The 21,861-nt window shown below is 42.4% G+C and overlaps 1 protein-coding gene across 2 annotated transcripts in view; it reads right to left on the bottom strand.

Moving 5' to 3' along the window:
* Nucleotides 1–21,861, bottom strand: part of LOC117258217 (nuclear receptor coactivator 3-like) — a 94,735-nt gene that overhangs the window by 54,969 nt on the left and 17,905 nt on the right. The window contains exon 1 of one of the 2 annotated variants that reach the window (XM_078169891.1): nt 16,295–16,486. The exons of the other annotated variant lie outside the window; for it this stretch is intronic. The gene's annotated coding sequence lies outside the window, so the exon portion shown is untranslated. Of the gene's footprint in view, nt 1–16,294; nt 16,487–21,861 lie in introns of those variants that run through there. 2 annotated transcript variants of the gene reach the window in all.

Raw genomic sequence — 21,861 nt, forward strand, 5'->3', positions numbered from 1 at the left:
TTTTGAGTGACGTAATTGGCTGGCAAGATGTAGGGGGAGAAGAAGAAGAAGGAGGAGAGAAGAGAAGGTTTTGGGAGGCAGGACGGACTTGATGTGTGCTCTATACATTATGAGACCATATGGTGCCCACTGTGCAGCAGCGCAACCCTCATCCACTCGTCTATCGAGCCAGTCTCTCAGCTCCCACTGTTCTCCCTCCCTCTCTGTCTTGTTAACTCAATAACATCCACAGCCTCCTCTCTTAACTCACTGCTTTTTCTTTTTACTGGCAGAGAAAGCAAAGAAGAAGAAAAAAAATCTCAGCCTTATTTCTCCTCTTGCTTCCTCTCATCGCAGACAACTGGCTCTGGCTCTTGTCTCCTCCACACCTTTCCTCCCCGCTAGATGCTGTGCACTCATCGAAGAGCTTAATCTGAACCAAAAAGGATTATTTCAATCGCATTAAAATCTGAAAACTGACGGCCCTCTCTTATGTGCCATCTCGTTGATGACAGGCATTGACGCTGTTTTTACACATGCACGTGTGCAGCACAAGACGAGGAAGACACTAAAATAACAAACATCCTTTCTAGATTCCAGGAAGGAAGGTCCCCGTTTGAGTGTTTTTTGGCCTCGATCTGAGTCTTTTGATATTTGGCATCTGCTGATATTGAGTCTGCTCCAATAATTTTATTTACTTAAAATGTATCAGACACACTGGAATAACTGTGTAGACCACTAAATCTGGTATACCTTATTTTTACATGCTACTGGATCCAAATACTGAGGGCCGTGGTTAAAAAATATTAAGTTGATAAGTTTATATTATTTATATGATATGAACAAGAAATTAACTGGCAGAAGACCTTTCTCTGGCGCTGGCTGAACCCGTCGTAATACTGCACTAAGGGGGAAAATATGCTCTGGGTTGTTTATTTCTTGAAACCAATCACAATTGTCTTGGGCGGTGCTAAGCCCTGAATGCAACAACAACACTCGTAAATAAGGTGGTAACTATTTTTGTGGAACATTTGCTTGTGGAGAGGCGAGCCCTAGCATTTAAATGGCTAAATCCTTGCAAAAGAAAATGCCACTTACAGTGCGTTCCATTTGCACTGGCAAGTAGGAATTTCCGAGTTTCTGGTCCAAAATTTTGACTGGAAAACTCCCTGAAGTCGGATTTACGATTTAGATAGTCGGAAGAGCTTCACTAACCCCGATTTTAAAATCAAATATGGCCGCATGTCAACACTTGTGAAAGCTGTATTAATACAATGTTTATTAGCACTTCTGTCTTATTCCGTCTCATTAAAGTAGTTGTGCGCACAGTCCTGTCCAACTTTTGCCTCTGGACATGCTGCAACATTGTTTGCGTAAGTAAAATATTTAAGCAATATCTCATTCAAGGTTGTGCTGTTATACTGCACATCAGCACAGCTGTGATTCGGTCGTAGGCACGAGGCCACAGACCAAGTGCCGAAGATAATCCCAGCCATGCTGCTATTCAGCACAACGGCACAACCTTGAGTGTGATATTGCTTTAATACAACAGTTCTACAAGCACTATTATACAACAGTTAGTTCCGACCGAGTAATTTGATTGGACGAGAGGCATTCCATGAGTGCTGATATAGAGTATAATATCACTGGGACTTGTAACAGTAAAATCACTCCGCTCACAGGTGTTATAAATATAAATACAACCATTAATTAACCAACTGTCACACTCGCTACATTGACGCAAACTGATACTAGCGTTACACCAAGAAGATGGATATTTTCCCCCAAATTACATTTGAATTAAATTATGAGTGGTCTTCAGGAGAGGACGAGGAAAAGGAAAGCCAGGACTCTTCTGTGCAGACCTCCAGGCGTGTTTGTGTAACATCAGCCGACCTCGACAAACTGGAGAGGAGCAAAAATTAAGCGAACATGGTCAGTAATTATCAGTGATCATCTGATGAGGTACTGATGAGGATGAGGGAGAGTGGAAGCTGAATCTGGCCGTACCAACATCCAGGTTTGCCAACGTTTCATCAGCCGAACTGGATGAAGTTACACAGCTGCAGATCAATGGAAATACAAAGTAGGCTAGCTTGTGAGTTCCTGGCGTGTGTGCTGCGTTGCCTGGCAACAGACTGGCGGAACTATTTTTTTTTCTTTTCGCAGAGCTACATAACATACTTAAATAATTTGGGACTGGACTGTTGCCAAGCAACACGTAAACATCCCTGCACACTAACTTGTTGCTCTGTGTAGGTTAACACTTCACCAAAGACCAGCTACTTTGTATTGTGTGGGCTAAATCAGTGCGCTTTCATTTATTTTTTGCAACCAGTGAAATCAGTGTTGCTGACAGTCGCTTTTGTGGCGTATGTGTAACGGCTTGATCAGCACGTTGCGTCGTCTTTTGCTGTCATATAAGCATATCTGGAGATTTACCAGGTGTCCAGGCTTCTTTCCGTCTCTTCGTCCTTTTCTGGCTACCATTCATTATTTAACCCAAATGTTATTTGTAATGCAAGGTTTGTTACCACTACCTTAAATGTAGGCTAATTAACAGTTAACGTAATTAACGATTCAGAACACCTGTAATGTGAAGTGATACATGCAGAGTTTAAGTCCCTGTGCTGCTATACTGTATATCAGCACTTACGGAATGCCTCTTGCCCAATCAGATCGCTTGGTCGGAACAAACTGTTGTATAAAGTGTAATACATTTTTAGTAACTGACAATGGCTAGTACAGGAATTGCTAACAACATCTTGGTTGCCGGACGTCTTGTACTGGAATACAGTCAACTTAGACGTGAAGTCATTCCCAACTCCAGCGTCTGACTTCCAGGTTAAATGAAACGCAACTATAAAACAATACAAGACATTTTAGCGTGTATGTTGCTAGCTCGAAGCTTATTGCTTGTGTTTCATGCACAGCACTAAAACTAAGTGTGAAGACAGGTCTGGTGAAGCAAGACTAGTTTCACGTAGTGAAGGGGATTCTGAACATGGTAACATGCAGGAAATTACCATCTGAAACAGGCGACCAATGAGAGGCTTTATAGTCACAGTCTACATCCTGTGAGCCAAACTAGCTGAGTACGGATGCCAGCTGCAACGAGCACATTAATGATGGCCTGACGTCAAGTAACTCACCGAAGTATCATTAATTCACGACAGGTGATGAACTTCCACCGATAACACTTGTCGTTTTAACCGGACCGGCAAAGTGGCGGTCTGACGCCAAGCTTTTGCAAATGAGAAAGAGACTACAGGCTAACAGATTCGTTAGCTTCGTAGCTAATTAAATATCCATGCATTTTTGCAACCTCAGTGTCTGAACTCGAGTCCCTCGCCTGTGAAATAATTTTTCACATATGCACAATCTAGTTAAAATACAGTAGTTTAATGACGAAACAGTACATAACAATTACTGCATCATGATTTATAACATTACCGTTATATAAAACTGCATATATAATGTGAGAGAGGATTTTAGCCATACTGCCCACCCCTTTCGTGCAGCTGAGTTAGTTACACAAAGCATCAGATTTTGATCACGTTAGTCGATACCAAGCCATTGAGATAAGACCAGATCTGCCCCGATACCGATACTTAGGATCGGCTCGAGCCATCTCCACCAGATTGTCTACTTGTGAACAGCAGCAACAATTACAGCGCCCAGTCCTTCACCTCACTGTGTAGTTAAGAAATTGCTAATGGCTGCATGCAGCTGCGCGCCCGTGTGTCTGCGTACATGCACGCGGCATCAAAGCAGCGAGCGAGAGGGCTGCTCTTTTAGTTGGCTCATGAAATCATTTAATATCAGCCCACTCCGCACACACACACACACACACACACATAAACACACTCCCCCCCAGCCGTTTGATGTGTAATGAGAGAAACCATTAGCAGTAAAAATGGGCTCTCCCCGCCCTGCCGCTCAGCAGATCTTAGTCAGAGCCACAGTTACATGTCTATTTATACATTCACTCCTCTTTAGATTTTCTTCCTCTCTTACAGGGAGCAGTTTGTGCAGCACACAGCCAAGAAGGCTGCATTCCTCCTGCCTCCTGCCCTTCTCTCCCTGTGTCTTCTTCTTCTGCTGCTGCTCCTCTCCCTCTGTCTCTACTCCCATCCCCCCCTCTCTGGCTGTCTCCTCCCTCTCCATACCCTTCCCCCAGCTCTTTCCTGCTCTGTGCCTCCCCTCCCTGCCTCCCTCCGTCTCATCAGGCTATATGCAGCAAGGCGCAAATTCATCGGGGGGAAAGAGAGACAGCAAAGGAGAGCTGGAGATAGAGAGGAGGGGGGGTTTGAAACGGAGAGATGGTTCTGACTGAAAGAGAGCAAAACAAGAGCGAATGACAAAGTAACGGGGAAGGAAGGCAGAGGGGAAAGCAGGAAGGAGGAGGGAGGGGTTGGTGGGAGAGCGGCGAGGAGGAGGAGAAGGAGGAGGAGGAGAAGGAGGGAGAAGCTCGCTCTCACTACAGTGATGGGCGTTCCTCTCCCTGTTCCTGCGAGGTCAAAAGTTTACCGTGGTTTTAATTTCACCTTTCCGCAGCCAATCAGAGCGCGTCTCCGGCTGCTGGGGGAACTTTGACCCACTCGGAGAATTTGACTGTAAAGATCTGAAGCTCGCCTCTGCTTCTTCACCAACTCCTTTCCTCTTTCTACTTGATTTTTTTGTTTTTCTTCCCACCTTTTCTAAGCAGACGTCCCCCTCTTCATGTTTATTTGTCCCCCATCACAGAGGACAAAAAAACAAAACAGAGTTGTTGATCTAAAAGGTAAAGTGAGAAGGTGGATGGAAAAAAAGCTTTTTTGTGTTGTTCTTTTGCATTTCAGTACTTTTCCTCTGCTTTCCCCGCCACCTAGACGACGATGTGGGTCGAAAACCACAAGATCAACAGCCTCTCCTCGAGGATGAACAATGGATGCCATGGCACTGACACACGAGCACACAGTCCATGTTGGCGTCACTTGATCAAAACAACATACACGTAAATACTCGCAGACCAAGTGCGGAGACATGCCCCACAGTGTGCTGAACGATGGGTGTATAAGCACCCCTATGTGTGTGTTTGTGTGTGTGTGCAGGCATGTGAGCGTGGAGAGAGTGTAAGTGTGTGTCTATGAAGGGGGAGGAGGCTGCAGTTAGATCATAGCATCAGAGAGGGGAGGGGCGGCTCTGCAAATAGAGCGAGCAGAGTCGGCATGGCTGGCGACGGTAAGTAGAATGGCTTCAAGCTTCTTGTAAGAAGATGAGGCCGGGTATATATATATGTGTGTGTGTGTGTGTGTGTGTGTGTGTGTGTGTGTGTGTGTGTGTTCCCATAGCCTCTTCATCACTGTCTGTGAGTGTATGTGCGTGTTTGATTAATTAACAGCCACGGTCACTGAAGAAGCTCCCTGTTGTTCTATTCTCCCCACATCAACTGCACAATTGCCCCCACCCTCCTCATCCTCCTCCTCCTCCATCCACCTGACTGCGATAATAAGGCACACACACACACACACACACACACACACACACACACACACACACGCAAGAACACACACCCTCATGAGACCAGCAGGCTGTGAATATCACAAGAAGAAGAAGGAGTGTGGACAGACTCCGAGACATGTCGAAATGTACAGCCACCTTCCACCTGTAGCTGACTCTCTGGTCACAGACACTGCGTTTCCGTCCTGCTCTCCACCCAGAAAATAAAATATGTCTGTTACAATCAGCTGCACTTAAAAGACAAGCTTGGTGATATTGTCTATCTTATCTTACTGTCAACAAATCCCATTAAAATACAAAAAAAAAGCCAACAACACTAAATGTATCAGGTATTGTCTGTGTATCCGAAGCCTGAGATAATATCTTATCATCTGTGCCACAGAGTTGCATTATTATACTATTAAAAGTACACAAATGAGGCGAATTGTTGCACTGAGTGACATGTTCCTTCATTATCATAAACACGGGCACTTTAGTTTATTTTCAGTCAATCCCACACACACCGTCCTGCTGCTGTAAACACACAGTAGAGCACCAAAGACGCGGCTGGAAATAGTCCCCAACAAATGCACTGTGTACTCCTGACTATTTAGCCCTTGGAAATGGAGTCACATACATGTGAACCACTTTTAAAGATTCAAGTCTTCAATAGAAACTAATAGACTGATAGATGCTTGACAGAGATGGACAGGTTTTTTTGCTGGGACATAACAAAGACACAAAAGATCGCTATCGTTTCCTTTAAGTTTTCTAGATGTTTATTACGTTTATCTATGATGAATGTGCAAGAAGTCTTTCAGGATTTGACATTATATTAATCTTGGAGACCATCAGCTCATTGGTCTGACAATGATTAGTCTCTGGGGGCAAGGGCCAGTAATTTAGGAGATCCATTCTAGCAAAGGATATCGGAGCCAAGACTTCCTCTTCTGTACACCCGTCATTTCATTTATTCACTAAAAGCAGATATCTGCATGTGCAGATCTTTGTTTTTTGTTCGTTTGTTTTGTTTGTTTGTTTTTTTAAAAGTGAAATTGACATCACACAATAGACTGGCAAAGGTGTAACCCGGCCTACCTACCCTCTGACTTGCTTGTACTTGTTGCTGTATATTGGGTTGATTAGATTTAGGCGAGAGGAGTGAGATTGGTTAGGGTCAGAATAGAGAGGCAGCGTAAATGCCGCATCTTTAACCGCCTGGAAAACGTGAGGTCAGGCGCTAAATGCTACTCTTGTGCCTGTTCTGGTCCAGCTTTCAAGAGCACAGCGGCAGGTTGCGTCTGAGGTTTCTACGCATCCTCAACAAGCACCGTATCATAGCCTACTAACCTGAAATCCTATGTTCTAATCCTACATCCTTCTTCCAGGCACTGTTTATAAGAACAGATGAAAAGCTCCGGCAGCCCTGCAAGAAAATCATCAGCTTCTCCATATTTGCCATAAACTGATATTTACGGAAAGATATTCGTCGGCTGTGATTGGTCGGTCCTCATCACATGACATGCGGTGCACAGTGCTGCGTTCCAAAATTTGGTTTATCTCAGGGCGTAGCCGTCACAGCCTGAAAAACAGGCACTTGGGAATGCGCGCGTAGAAAAATGCGGCATGTTTATAGCCCCTAAGGCAGAGTGGGGTAGGTCATGCCTTTGCCATTCTAGGAAAAATAAACCTCGCTTCCACTGCTACTCAACCACAAGTACACAAAGTACAACAGACCACAAACGGAAACAGTCGAAGTTAGTCGAAGAAGTTAACAATTGACAACTGCTCCTAAATGCACCACTGAGCACCACAGGAAGTCATTCTTACCTGTGGCCATTAAACTGTACAACTCCTCCCTCTGATGATCGGACTCATTTGGCTATTTATAAAATAAAACACACAATATAATTACTCATTCTTATTTCATTTATAACGCTACAACCATTTCATTGTATATTGTATATATTTCAGATTGTCTACTTTACTATTTTATTATTTATTTTATTTTATTGTCTACTTTAATATTTTATTTCATTTTATTTTAATGTCTACTTTAATATTTTATTTTATTTATTTCATTGTCTATTTTAGTATCTTATTTATATCTTCATCTTTATCTCTTGTTTCCATTCATGCTGTATTTCTATTTCTACTTTGCACGGAGCATTGGAACCAAAACAATTTCCCCCCGGGGATTAATAAAGTATTCTGAATCTGAATCTGAATCTGAATGAATCTGTAGGACTAAGAGAATCCAACTAAATGCTGTCTATAGGCTACATTATTGGGCTATATAAATATTATTAGATTTTTAACTAACATGCGAAAAGTGAACTACAAAGTAGATCTGCAATCAGTGCTGATGCTGCTGCTTCTAATAGTAATGGTGATAATTCACATCAGTTAAAGGTGATGTCTTTAAATTGCTTTTGTCGAACCAGACAAGACCAAACATGTCCAACCCTAAAGATATAAAACAAAGCAGCAAATTCTCACATTTGAGAAGCTGAAAATAGACAATGTTTGGCTTCTTTTCTCATGAACGACTTCTGAATTTTGTTTAACAAATGGATTCCTATCTCTTTGTGAAGGACAGTTTTCTGAAGGAGAATTGTATTCAAGGTAAAAACAGGAAACAGGCATTTTTCTTAGAGCTCACATCACAGCTGTGACCTGTGTAAGATACTTCTGAGATAAATAATAAAGTAGAGAGAGGACAACAGATTCAATTTTTGCTTTTTTGTTGTTGTTAAAAGACATGTCATTCATGATATTTGCAGGATGTCCAACAGAACTCAAACCTTTCAAACTATTCAGTGACGCAAGCTTTGCCAAAAAAGTACTTGGATAAAAATCCAGCTACCGACAGCCAACCAACAAGTAGAGAATCGCCTCTTCACTGAGACTTATCTTTTCACAACCACGAGTCATTAAAACACCTTCAGTGTCTAAACAGATCACCTTACATCTCAAGTGGTGTCTCATCCATCACTTATCTCAACGCCTTTTTATTTTGCTTTTTGTCATTTTTGACCCATTCTCAGGGTGGACGCAGGAGCAGTCTTTTGATTTGCTAAAGTTATTTGTTTTCTATTTTATTTGTTACCTTTTGAGAAAAACAGATACACTTAGGCACAGTCCACACATACGGGGTATTTTTTTTTAAAAACGAGGATTCCTCCTTTGTTCTTAAAAAAAAAAAAAAAAAAAGCCATCTACACAAGCATTGTATTAAAAAACCTTTCTCCAAATGAAAACACAAAACTGCAGTTGAAGCCTTGTCAACAGCATGACAAATCAACAGGCAGCAAAATAACCCAAACCCTAAAGCCATGTTGGACAATCACGCAAAGAAGAAGATGTCCAATCACAAGCCTGAAAAAGAGCTTTTACTGGAAGGCTATCTGGAGCAGTGACCTCTGTAGCTCATTCTGAAGCCTCTGTTCCTCAGTATAGTGAAAGAGCAACTGTACATCTGTGTGGACATCTAAAAAGTCCTGTTAGCAAGGTCAGAACCAACACTGTGTTGTCCATGTTACTATGGCACGAAAGAAGAAAATGGCAGACACTCTGACGTTATAAACAAAAAGCCAATGAGTCAACAATGAAAATCTTCCCCCTGTAAGGAGTTTTACAAAAGGTCCATTTTCAGTGACCTAAAACACAGTTTGCATGTTGATTTAAGGCCAAAACAAATAGAAAAAGCTATGTTTTAAAGAATACTAGTCCAGCTTGGGGGGTATGTATTACAGTACACCATGGTATTTAGGAATCCACACAGTGTGATTTTCAGTACCATCAAAAATACAGAAATTCATATGAAGATGCCTTATTGAGGACGTATTGTATGTAGAGCACATCACACGCCACCAGAGGTCAGTCTCTACTGATGGAACAACTAACAAAAATGGCGACCGCAAGTGGTGGGGATCACGTTATAGGAAAGCCGTCCCACAGCAGTAGAGAGAGACGGCAGGGATAAACAGTGTATATTCACATTTAACTTGGTGAATCGAGGGTTAATTTGAACCAACCAAGAGATGGTTTGGACAGTGGACTAACTAATTAAATGACTAAAGGCACCATAGCCTCCGCACATGGCCTATACTGTTGCGAGCATTTCTACTTATGCATTGGTGTGTCTGTGTCACTCTGCAGTTACACCTCTGGCGGTAGGGTTTCTGTGAAGTGCTGTAAAGTTTAGTTGATTCAAACACACATTAAACATGGATTAATAGCGACAATTTCAAACACAAGTACACAAATCAGCTTCACTATAACTCATAGCATTCACAGACAAACACTTGTCTTTATCTGGACACATTTTCCCCACAAGTACAACATGCTAATGTTTTTAGCACAAGCCTATGGCATTTTACATTGTATAAATTAACCTAGCAACTAGCGGAGATTTCCTCTGCTCACATGAAGCCAGGAACAACAGAAACATTTAACAAAGGTAATGTTACAAAATTTGGCTCCATTACAACTGACAACATTCATCAACAAAACAACTGTCTTATGGGGTGTCGGTGGCTTGGTGGTAGAGCAGGCGCCCCATATACAAGGCTGTTGCTGCAGTGGCCCGGGATCGAGTCCAGCCTCTGGCCCTTTGCTGCATGTCACCCCCCCCCCCCCCCCCCCCCCCCCTTTCACACTTGGCTGTCCTATCCATTAAAGGCAAAATGCCCAAAAACATATCTTAAAAAAAACAACTGTCTTATACTAAACACATTTTCCAAACAAATACAACATGCTAACATTATTAGCACAAGCCTATGGCATTTTCTATTGTCTAAATTAGCCTAGCAACTACCGAAGACTTCCTCTGCTTATATGAAGCCAGGAAAAATCACACAGGAGACTTAAAATGTTATTTTTGTGGAGGCTTTATTGTCTTCACAATTTATTGTTTCTTATTTGTGGCATTAAAGTAAATAAAGTATTTGTTTCCCCTGAGGGAAATAGTTTCAGCGTACAAAAATAAACAGGAAGTCTGCGATGCAACAGCGTGTAGTTACATTTCTGGGGAGCTGCACGTCAGGCTACAGCGTAGGCATTGCGTCAATGGAGACCCTACACCGTAGAAGTATAAATCTAGCTTAACAAGACTAACTAAGATGGTTCAAATTGAGGGGGGTGGGGGGGGGGGGTGGGGGGGTTATGTAGCGCCACACAAATACTGTCATATAACATGTACACTGGTGTCATTTCTGAAAGGTATAAAGGAAGGAAAGAAATCCAGTGCCATCTATTTCCAGTATGAAGGCATGAAAAAGCAGATACAGCTCAAAGCCTTGCATGTGTGGTTAGGCTTTAATCTGTGTAAAAGTCTTGTATTCCCACAAAAATGGGAGTTTAACAATCTGTAAAACATCCCAGAATAAGCACAAGCACTTTAACCTGACTAAGCTGCAATAGTGAAGTGGTCTGTAGCACCTTGACTGAGGGAGAGAGGTCTCAGTGTTACCCCAGGGTTTAAGGTTACACAGTAAATGGACTGTTTGAGAAACACTTGAAATTTAACAATGTCTACTGCATTGCCCATTCTTCTGCTGCTTGAAATCCCCCCAGCCCCCCTGTGGCACTAAAACCAAAAACCTTTCTCTCCTCCCTGCCTTCTTCTTCCTCCCTTTTGTGCCAAAGAAGCAAACTAAAGCTTCGAGGCAGAGGAAAGCTCGTGGAAAAATCAGCATCAGCGTATCCCTAACCCTCGGCCAAGACCTGGGTTTCTTTTGTTGGTAAATACAAACTCTAAAAGCACTGAAAAACAAACACACCCTGCACAGTGTTTGTCACAGCAGCGTAATCACACAGCAACAAGTTGCCCAACCCCTCCCCTCAACTCCTCCGGCTATATTTCTGTTCTTTTGTGCAGCTGAAGTGTGACAGGACAAAGGTTAAATGCATAGCAGTCACAAATTAGTACCAACTAGTCAAGAGCTGAATATATGTGTGTGTTTCTGAGCAATGTGGTGTTAAAGGACAAGTAAAGCGACAGAACACATACAGCAGCAAAGCAAGGAATAAACTCTGTGACAACAAACAGACGTGTCAGCGTGTTAGCTGAAATGATGAAACTCAAGGAGAGACAGAGAAACAGGCAGGGTTATAAACTTTGTGCTACACGTGAGCTCCTGTGTAATGTTGTTTTTGACACAAGAAGTCTTCGTTCAAAGTCCAGTTTAGTGATACAGATTCAACTTTCTCAGGACAGTTTAAGCTTTGTCATTTCCTGTTTTACATTCTTTGCTTTGCTTTGTCATCCTAACGTCAACTCCTGTAAGCAATAATTTAAACTGATTTAAAAAAAAAAAAAAAAAAAAAAGTGGTAAAAATGTTTCTTTGAGGCTTGACATAATTTGTTCTTACAAATCTTATCCTTCCACCTCCCAAGTAGGGCTTCAACTGATGATCTTCATTGTCGATTAAGCTGTTGTTTATTTTCTTGATTAATCGTTCAGTGGATTCATTGATAAAATGTCATAAAATGGTGAAAAGTGTAGATCAGTGTTTCTCAAAGCATAAAATATTCAGTTGACTTTTATAGAGTAGTAAAGAAATGAGAGAGTATTCACATTTAAGAAGCTGGAATCAGAAAAGTTTGACTTTTTTTCCTTTAAAAAATTACTCAAATCATTGAAGATGATGAGTGGGAAGAGTCTTGGATATCTTGGCATAAATGCTGAAGAAGCCAAACTTTGAAAGGTTTGGAAGTTGAGAATTAATTTTTTCAATTGTAAAATCTAGTTTAAGCCCTACTTGCATGGGATTAATATCACCTGGGAATGTTATGTGTGTCGGAAATAACCCTCCCACGTCTGTATTTCATGCTCCACATTCGCACAGGATAAGTCTGTATTTTACTTGAATTTGCTGACATTTTCCGCTGGATATGATGCGCACACTCAAGACAGAAAAACTATACAGCACCACTTACGGAGATGTTCAGAGTTAATCTCCCTTTTTCTTTCAAACAAAGACAACTGAGTTTGCCGCACACTGTCACATTATCCATCTTATCATCTTTTGATATTTCGCTCTTCCGATTTATTTGAATTTGCTTTTTCGGTGAACAGGTCTCTATGCTGTGTAGCAACATGAACCTCCTGCACTCAAAATGCTGTCAGAGCTTTTCTTTATAATTGCAGCCTCCATAATTCTTTACTGGAAAAGATGCATTAATGAAAAGAAAAACAAAAAAAGCCTAAATACGACCCAATTAAGATGCCAATTCGCATGGGACTTGAACGAACACGACTTTGTTGTTTAGCAAAATATGGTTGTTATTTTGAAGTGGAATTTTTACTTATTACATTATGTTTTATTATTACAATTATTAAAAATGACCAGAGGTCCACAGGCACAACTAGTCCTGTGTGAATGGGTTATACGACAGTAAATCTAATTCTCTCTGTTGGCTTAACGGGAGACTTTTTTTTTTTTGGCTGGTAAATGAAGAAAATCTAGCATACAATTGCGTATTTTAATAGCATTTGGCTGGTTGCTGGTGCTAATTTCCAACCCCGGTCAAAATGTCACATCTATGCTGTCCTGCTGGCTGTCCTTTTTATACAGACATTGTTTCAGCTCACTTACTTCTTCTGCTGCCAGCTAGGAGGCGAGACAACTCTGTCACCCCATTATATGATTGTACTTTATATACAGAAAGGCGAGGTAGCATAATGGCGCGAAATTTCTGCCTTGAAGAGGCTGTGTAAAAGGGGCTTTAGACTGACCAACTGAACCACATCAGTTAATTTAAGGCAATGTATCCCTAAGGAGGTTGGAGAAAAACAATTGATATATGCTCAGGGCTCTTGTGTTAATTGCCCACAAAATACTTACATTAAATTGGCTTAAGCCCCACCCACTTTTCTTGGATCAATGGACCCAAAGACGCAATGCAGTTAACTGTATGGAAAATATAACCGCGAGACTGCAACTCCAGATGGACACATTTATTTAGAATAATGGTATTCTGTTATATTGTATTTGGGACAGTAAACATATTGTGATGGTGAAAAGTATAAATAACCTGCCGTATATCTTATTACTTTTATATATTTATTCTTATAATATTGTGATTTATGTTGGGAAAGTTGTGTGAGACTTACTGTGAAGGAACTTAGTTGGCAACTGATCGATTAATTGTTGCAGCTCTTGTCTGAAGGTAGAGTATAACCTGCCCTCACAGAGAGAAGCAACAAATCGTCCCTTCTCAGAGATGTTCATGGTGTCACACTAATTTGTACACAGGAAAAGTGAGGGAAGTAAAAAAGGCGGCTTGAGAGAGAAGTTCAGATCCTGCATGCTTTCACACCTCCACACACCTGGCCCATTACTGCATGAAGTGGGTGCGCTCATCCAATTGTTTCGGGAAAGCTCCAAAAACTGTGGGACGCAGCCCAAAGCAGACGCAGGAAAGGTGTGAGGGGGAGACAATGCAACAAGTACTTCATTTGAAGCACACTGAGTCCTTTAGCCCGACAGCTAATTCAACACTTCCTGCAGCTGCGTCACAGTAAAAGCCAGCAAAATGAAAAGGAAAACCAGTGAGTGTTGTGCACCGGACTTCTACAGCAAAAAAGCAAACAACAAAAAAGTTCTTTGACTAAGACAAGATGATTAAAACACCTAAAGGCTTTCAATGTGGAGCCGCTGCAGGAAGTGAGATCAGAAGGTGAGGAGAGGTGATCAGGAAACAGTGAAGCTCCTTTCGGTCTGAGAAAACTTAAGAGTATGATAGACGTTAACAACGTTCCTCGCTTATTTTTTATAAGTAGCTATAAAATAATTATACATCCACGTCCCTTTCATTTCTCCTTTATTTTCATATTCTTTTGTACTGTATCAAAGTCTTTGAAAATAACATAAACTAAAGTGATGACTTATTTAAGACTGGCAGTTATATGAACAGGGTTCCTGAGGATCCTTAAAAAGTCCTGAAAGGGCATTAAATTCATTAACCTCAACGTAAGGCCTTAATTGGTATTCAAATGTGTGAAATCAATCTTTTAAAAGTCTTAAAAACTCTAAGACATGGGAAGTTGGATTTTTCTATAGTTTTTTTCTGGTGTTGTGTGGTAAAATCTGAATGTAAAACATCAGTTTTTTAAAATAATTGACCAAATAGAGAGTGTAACCAACAAAACTCATATTGTTTCCGGCCACGATCCAAGCTTTTCGCGACATGGCTGAAACCGATACAAGTCAATACATAAGATTATATAATGAATACAAGAGGCACTTTCCTTTAGTCCGGTGCTTCATTGACTCACTGAGCTTTAGCACTGCATTTCAAAGTGCTATCCATAACATTTTGTGATGTAAATGTTTTGCCTTTTATTTCATTTTCTGTTGGCTTTGCTGACATACGGCTAGCTAGCTGCGTTAACATGTGGGAACACAGTGCCCACTGCCCAGCCTTCAGTCTCCATTGGTTACCTAGCCTTGCCCACTTTGCAGTAAGCAGGCAGGAGCTGGATAGTGGCACCACTCATTCGGCAAGTACTGCAGGTAACACCACCCTTCAGTCTCTCCCCAGGTCGCCCCAGTGAGAAAAGCCCTTTTCCACCGAACACTTTCGGTACCGTATCTTTCCTAGTTACAGTTTACGAATATATATAACGCTCCACAGTATGAACAGTGGTCACATGAGCTTCAAAACCAGCCACAACTCAGCTCTGAGCAGAGTGACCGTCCTCTATTGACCAAACAGACTCCAGTGTTCACAGCGCCACCTTTTAGTACCAGATGTGTGTGCTAGGTACCCCAACAGAGTGGGGACCAAAAATGGGGACGGTATGGAACGGTTCCATTGGTACCATCCACAACTTTTCACAGTGGAAAAAAGTGTACAGAACTGAACTGTACTGTACTGCTCGGTGGAAACAGGGCTTAAGCGGCTTAGTAATGCTGACCACCATGGGTCGTATTGTGTTGCCAGTGATAATCATAGCATGAGCGGCGATGCTAGCTAGCTATCAGCCAAGCCGGATGGTGCGCAATACAGAACAGCGGCGGCTGGCCAACCAGTGTAGCATGAATATCTTATTACCTTTGTTGTGGTACAGCAACAGTTCTAGCAGTGCTACTAAACTGAAGAGTAGCAAAATTAACCTACAGACCTACATGCGTCACCGGTCAAAAATATTCTCTACAGTTAACCGCTGACATCCATAACACGAGGCTTGGTGTATTTTTAGCTTTCCACTGTGGGATTTAAGGCAGTGGAATGCCTCATGCAAAGTCAGAAACACCAAACTGCCATTAAAACCAGCCAACAAATTCCAGGTACTTCCCTGTTCTCTTCTACCCTTGTGTCCACCACGCCTCCATCCCATCTATGATACCAGCAGCAGGGTCACATTCAGGTGTAGGCCCACACAGGAAGCATAGATACTGTGGTGTCTGAACACAGTGACAAAACACCAATCATACAGGTCAACTGACGAAGGAGAGGACCTATTCGGCACTACCCTGGACTCTGAAATATGGCAGTCAGTTTTGGTAACTGTAAAATTGGCCTTTAATTTTATTCCCAGTGGCATTAAAAAGTCTTAAATCTAACTCGCCTTAACCTGTAGGAACCCTGATAAAGCTGCTTCCCTCTATGTGTCGTCCCTGATGGCGGTTTTCTACAACTTAACCCTAAAGATAAGAATACAAGAACAAAATGTTGACCTGGTTTAACTTCTGCAAAATGATGTCACACTGTGAAGGCAAAGCAAATAAATGCAAGCACACATGCCAGGTAGATTACTGTTTAACATGGTAACTGTGCTGGTTACCTCCGATCTGTCACAAGGAAGGAAATTCTATAAATTACCTTATTTTGTCAGGAAAACTTCCCAGAATTGTCAAATCCTGCTGTGCAGTGAAACGCATGAATCTTTTACTTAAATTGTCCTTCCTGGATAATATTTCATCTTCTCACTTGTACCTGCATTTTTATCACAGTGCTATTTTGGGTCTGAACGCCCACTAAGCACCTGAGCACACCTGGCCGGCTGCTGTGGACACAACACCAGTCAGATCATGTAAAAGAGTTTCCCAACACTACATAACACTTTGTTCTTTGCTGAACACCACTGATCAGAACTAAAGGTCGCACCAGAAGTGTCCTCCAGGTAAATTATTAATTTACCCCCCCCACCTCCCCCCGTCCGTCCGTCTCCTATCCCCTTTCTCTTGCTTTGATTGTTGTTTTCTCACTCTGCCTCCCTCTCATCCCCACCTTCTCCCTTCCCTCCACCCTCTCTGTGTTCTCCCTCCCTCCTTCTCTCTGTGCAAGTCTAGTGTGGAGATGGTGTTATTTTTAGCCCTGGTGAGATACGGAGAGAGATCGTGCTGGGCTAACACGTACTCTCCACAAGGCCTTTACTAGAGGCCTGTCACAGACGTGTGAGCAAAGACCGGCTTTCAGTTCACACGTAGAGTGTGTTTCCGCCATGAATGTGTGTTTACTGTAGTATCCCAAAGACCTTACTAAGCTGCTTCCATTCAAATAGACAGAAAAGTCCCTGTGAAAACACACATCCACCCTGTTAAAGGTACAATCCGTGATGCAAATGTAAACAAAAGGGCGGCACCGCCACCAAAAGTCAAAACAGGATTAAATCAGTAATGTTCACATGGGAAAACAGGCTGAATTATAAAATAATGACAGGCTGACACTAGTTTGAGGCTCAAATTAAGATAGAGATGAAATGTCCAGGTGGAGATTTTGCCGGTGCGATGAGGCCTCTACAGTTTGATTGGGGTCAAAAGGTTTCATCTCCTGCTTTGATTTTCAACATCATCAGCTTCATCTTTCACACATGCAATTTGCTCTTCTGAATTATATACGCAGCTGCCAGAGCTTCTGATGTTATATTGGTGAGCGTACAGGTTCTTGAACCAGCTCATACAATGGAGAGAGTTGAGTTCCAGCATTACTTGAATGCAGGGCTCCAGACTGCGACCAAATGGTGGCATTTTGCGACCATTTTTGGAGTGCGAGTATTTTTTACAACTACTCGCTCGTGTGCAATTTTTTTTTTCCCATGTTGTAAAAGGAGGGAGCAAGTCCACCACTGTAGGCTCATATGTGTGAGAGGAGGAGAGTCCGGAAGTAAGTAGCCCTTTTTAAATAGGAATTGTGCAAATTTGCAGGAAAGCCCAATCAGTCTTTTTTCAGCATTGGTGGTATAAAAACAAAATCGGAGAGTGCAGCAAAATGCTGCCTACCTACTTTTGTTTATACAGAATGCACCTTTTTCGGGGCAATGGGGGGCGTGAGCAAGTAACAAAACGTGTAGCTCAGCGTGTGACGTAAACAGTGACGTGGGAGGGAAGCCACGGCTGGTCAGTCCTTCAGCGGCCCGTTCTTCACCGTTCCTGTCATGTGACGGTTAATGGCCTCTTCGTTTGCGAGGGCAAGGAGGCTGCACAATTCCTTGTCTCCCCAGTTGCTCATCTTTACAGTGTCTGTCAGGTTTGCGTTTCCCTCTTGCTACTAGCTGCTCATTCCTGCTATCAGCTGTTTCCTGTTTATCCACCACCAGTGGCTCGCACGTGCGGCGTCATCAACAACTCCTCCCACAAGTCTTCAACAGCGCCTCCTGTTGCAGAAGGCTGCCTCGGTCTGTTTAAACTAAAAGGGTTTCGCCAATGTGACTACCCTACGAGGTGGAAAATTGGGCACCTCGGATCAACTCGCCAATCTGGCTCTGTGTGTCTAAACGCTCGCAGCCTCCTGGCAAAACGGCCCAACATTCACAGAAAATCTGGCAGTGTAAAAGGGGCTAGAGATTAGTTAACAACTGCGTGGATCACATCATCTACACTCATCAATAGGCTTCTTTGAGATGAACTGCGCCTCGCCTGGAAAGTGAACGAGAGCAGGCAGCTGCAGCAGGAGACGGTGACAACAAGCTGCGGTCAAGTCGGAGGCTGAATCCAAATGATTCGGTTGTGCGTAGTGTGACGTATTTACTGTCATTACGTGAATTCTCCGAGGGCAGAGACTGCAGGCAGCTGATAGACAGCCCTCGAGTTTTACTCTGTCACTGTTTTTATGCAAAAATTACCATTCCCACTAAAATCTCACTCCAAATCGCAATATTTAAAACTATCACTATTCTATCTTTTTTTATGCAGCCCTAAAATATATATGAAAATACAGGAGAGTACAATTCCAATGTAAAGACATCCTGAACCGCAGGTTACATGTCAGCCCTCTTCCTTTAGTTTCCTTAGCAGTGTGAATATATTGTTACGAGCAGATGCTGCTGGAGTGTTAATAGAGTTTAAAAACCGAGAGGCAGCTGCTGCCTTGGTCAGAGACACTTTGGTTGATTTGCAGTGGCATGGCATGTCATTAAACTCACCATGACGCAGCATTTTGAGACCATTTCACCTCTTTAACTTGTTGTGCTTCCTGTCAAGGAATCTGAACAGGATATTGTGGATGGGACAGAGAGGAAAAGCAATATGATCCAACGAGAGATCAGCTGTAGAGACTAAAGGATAAGTTATCGTCAGAAATCTGTGTTGGTTTTACTGGATGGAATTTTTACCTGGCTATGAACACACTACACTGCTCATCAAGAAAGAGGCCTAAATAAGAGTTATAAGGGTGACTTTTTGCATCCGTGCAGATTTCACAGTAGATGGAGTCAGGTAGCCAACAGTTGGAGAGGACTCTGCAACATTTCCTCCACCACACTACACCTGAATCTACCAGTGATGTCTATTAGTCAGTCAGTCTTCCATTAGTCAGGCTTGATCAGTTCAATAAACATCACCAGCAGCTTTCTAGATCTGCAGGCAAGCTGAGGCTGTTCACCTGACGGTTACCTGAGTGGGCAGCCGAGTCCAACAAGAGATGATATTTCATCCTGGGCATCGTGTCTAACTGAGACACGGGAACATGCACGAATACACAGAGAGAGGCAGAGGAAGAGTCTTAACACAAGCGAAGCCTTCTTTTTAGATAAAGTCTGATATGCTGGACAACACCTAAAAATACACAAACAACAGCTATAAAAAGCTCCCAGAAAGAGGAACACGAGAGGAACCGGAATCTTTGTCTCACATTGCATCAAATCAATATTTAAATTCTGGCCCCTTTTTTCCTCTGAAGAGAGCATGCAGATGTCACTGCCTGTTTACTACAACTCGGATCTCACAGGACTAACAGATTCATTGTGAGGGAGGGAGGCGGTAAAAGAAAATGAGAGGGGTGGGGGTTAGAGAGGAAAAGCTGATTCAACCAAAGACGCTCCCTCCCCTCTGCCTGAGCCGAGGCTGATGCACGGAGAGCTTCTTTTCCTCTTCCCGGCTCTGCAGAAACAGACGGGTGAAGGTAGTAACTCTGCATCGTCCCCCGTCTACAGCAGAATGTGAAATTCAGCAGTTTGACTGAAGCCTGAGACTGCGTCCTCTCTGCATGGCATGCGCACGCTTTCAAAATCTCCTTAGTCATATGTTTCACTGAGCACGTCTCTTACACAACGGTTTCATGGGGTTAAAGGCGCTGATATCACCTACTGAACCAAAATGGGATCAATCAATAATGTGCTGAGGAGCTGTAGAGAGCAGAGACACAGAGAGATGTTGAGTTTCATACAGTCACTAAACGGGTGAGAATGAACTAATTAGTAATGAACATTTCCAAAACTGAATGTGTTAGCAAGATTAGCGCTAATGGTGGAGGGTAAATAAAAATCCAGTCCTCTGTTATTTGGAATAACACTAGGGCTGTTAAAATACTCGTTAGAAAAATTAACCCTGATTAATCGTGTTCCTTGGTGCCCTTTGACCCGGTGTGTCATTGAAGACCACAGTGGCTTTGTCACATGATGGAGGCAGACAAGATGACGCTGCTTGGCCCCATGAATGCAACAATTATACTTAAAAAAACGCCCAGTGGAAGTGTTGATAGGAGCACTGTTGTCTGCTACTTCTGCAGTACAGAATTTACATACCATCGGAGAACATCAAGCCTGAGATATCACCTCAATGCAAAGCATTTCGCAGCAATCCCAGAGGTCCAAGCTAGCACAGCCTCTGATGCTAGTGCTAATAGGCAGCCTCGATAAGCCACACTCGACCAGGCGTTCAGACACAAACTGAGTAAGTCCACCTGTGACCACACATCTGCCATAATTCATTTGAACTGAAAGTTGATGCCATTAATTTAGATTATTAATCACAGAGCATGTAATTAATTTGATTTTTTTTAATCACTTGACAGCACTAAATAACACACAGTTTTTTTGTGGAAAAACTAGCGCATATTGTTTTTGTCATACCAGTGAGCACTGGTCATCTGGTTGTGTCATATCTGTAAACAAACCATATGATGAGAACTGATCACTTGACAAACCCAGGTTGTTTGCGTAAGTGGACAAGTTGCCTTTACTGTGGCTGTCGAGTTGTTCTGATACCAATATCAGTATCGGAAATGCCTTAGATGCTGCCTAATGCTGGATCTAAATTATCACAGGTTATTTGTTAATAACTTACTAAAATGTTGCGTGCAATAGTCCACCTTCCACCTTCTATTCCACTCACTCACTCAGTTTGTGTCTCTGTCCACAGTCCTGACAGTTGTGCTACTGTAATGCATGAAGCTGGCGGATTGAGGGTCAGGAGGTTGATTAACTGATATTATTGCTGGTGGGATGGTGCAGATTGGATAGGTGAAGCTGCTTGTGTTATATCATCATGTCAGAAAGGGGACAAACTTATAGCTCTATAGCTCTATCTGTTGTAGGGGTTTAACTGATGCCCACAGAGGACCTTTATTATTTGACTGTTATGTAAGTAAGCACTAATCTGTCGGGGAGATCCTGTAGAACCTGTCATATGTTGAAAATACGATCATCAAACTTAACTTAATCTACAAAACACTTCAGTGGAACTAAATCAAATTTTACCAGACGACTTGGTTTCTTTTATGTTGTGTGCTCTTATCAGCTACTCCAACAACAAACTGAGACTTCACAGAACGTAAAAGCTATTAAGTTTCTGCTCCTGAAATCAAGTTTCCACTTTTCCATTTTTATTGAATCCTCATGTTTCAATAATATTGTAAGCGGCTTGTTGACTTGGCGTATAGCCTGTTTAATTGATAATGTTTGATTCAAAATTAGTTTTTGGTGTTGTTTTTGTGTGAAGACGAGCAGCTATCTAATAAGATCCATATAACAGAATAAAGCAATCACTACATTGTTGTTGCTCATGCAAGGTGCTGTTGTGTACAGTATGTTGCAACTGAGCTTGACAGGAGGTACGAATAAACAAGCCTCTGTGACATCACAGCACCAACAGCGTGAACTTGGAGGGGAGGCGGAGGGGTAGCCAATCACACGAAGCCCGCTTGGCCGGCCCGCTGCTCCACACCAAGGT

This window comes from Epinephelus lanceolatus, chromosome 8 (genome assembly GCF_041903045.1).
Source record: "Epinephelus lanceolatus isolate andai-2023 chromosome 8, ASM4190304v1, whole genome shotgun sequence".
Taxonomy (NCBI): domain Eukaryota; kingdom Metazoa; phylum Chordata; class Actinopteri; order Perciformes; family Serranidae; genus Epinephelus; species Epinephelus lanceolatus.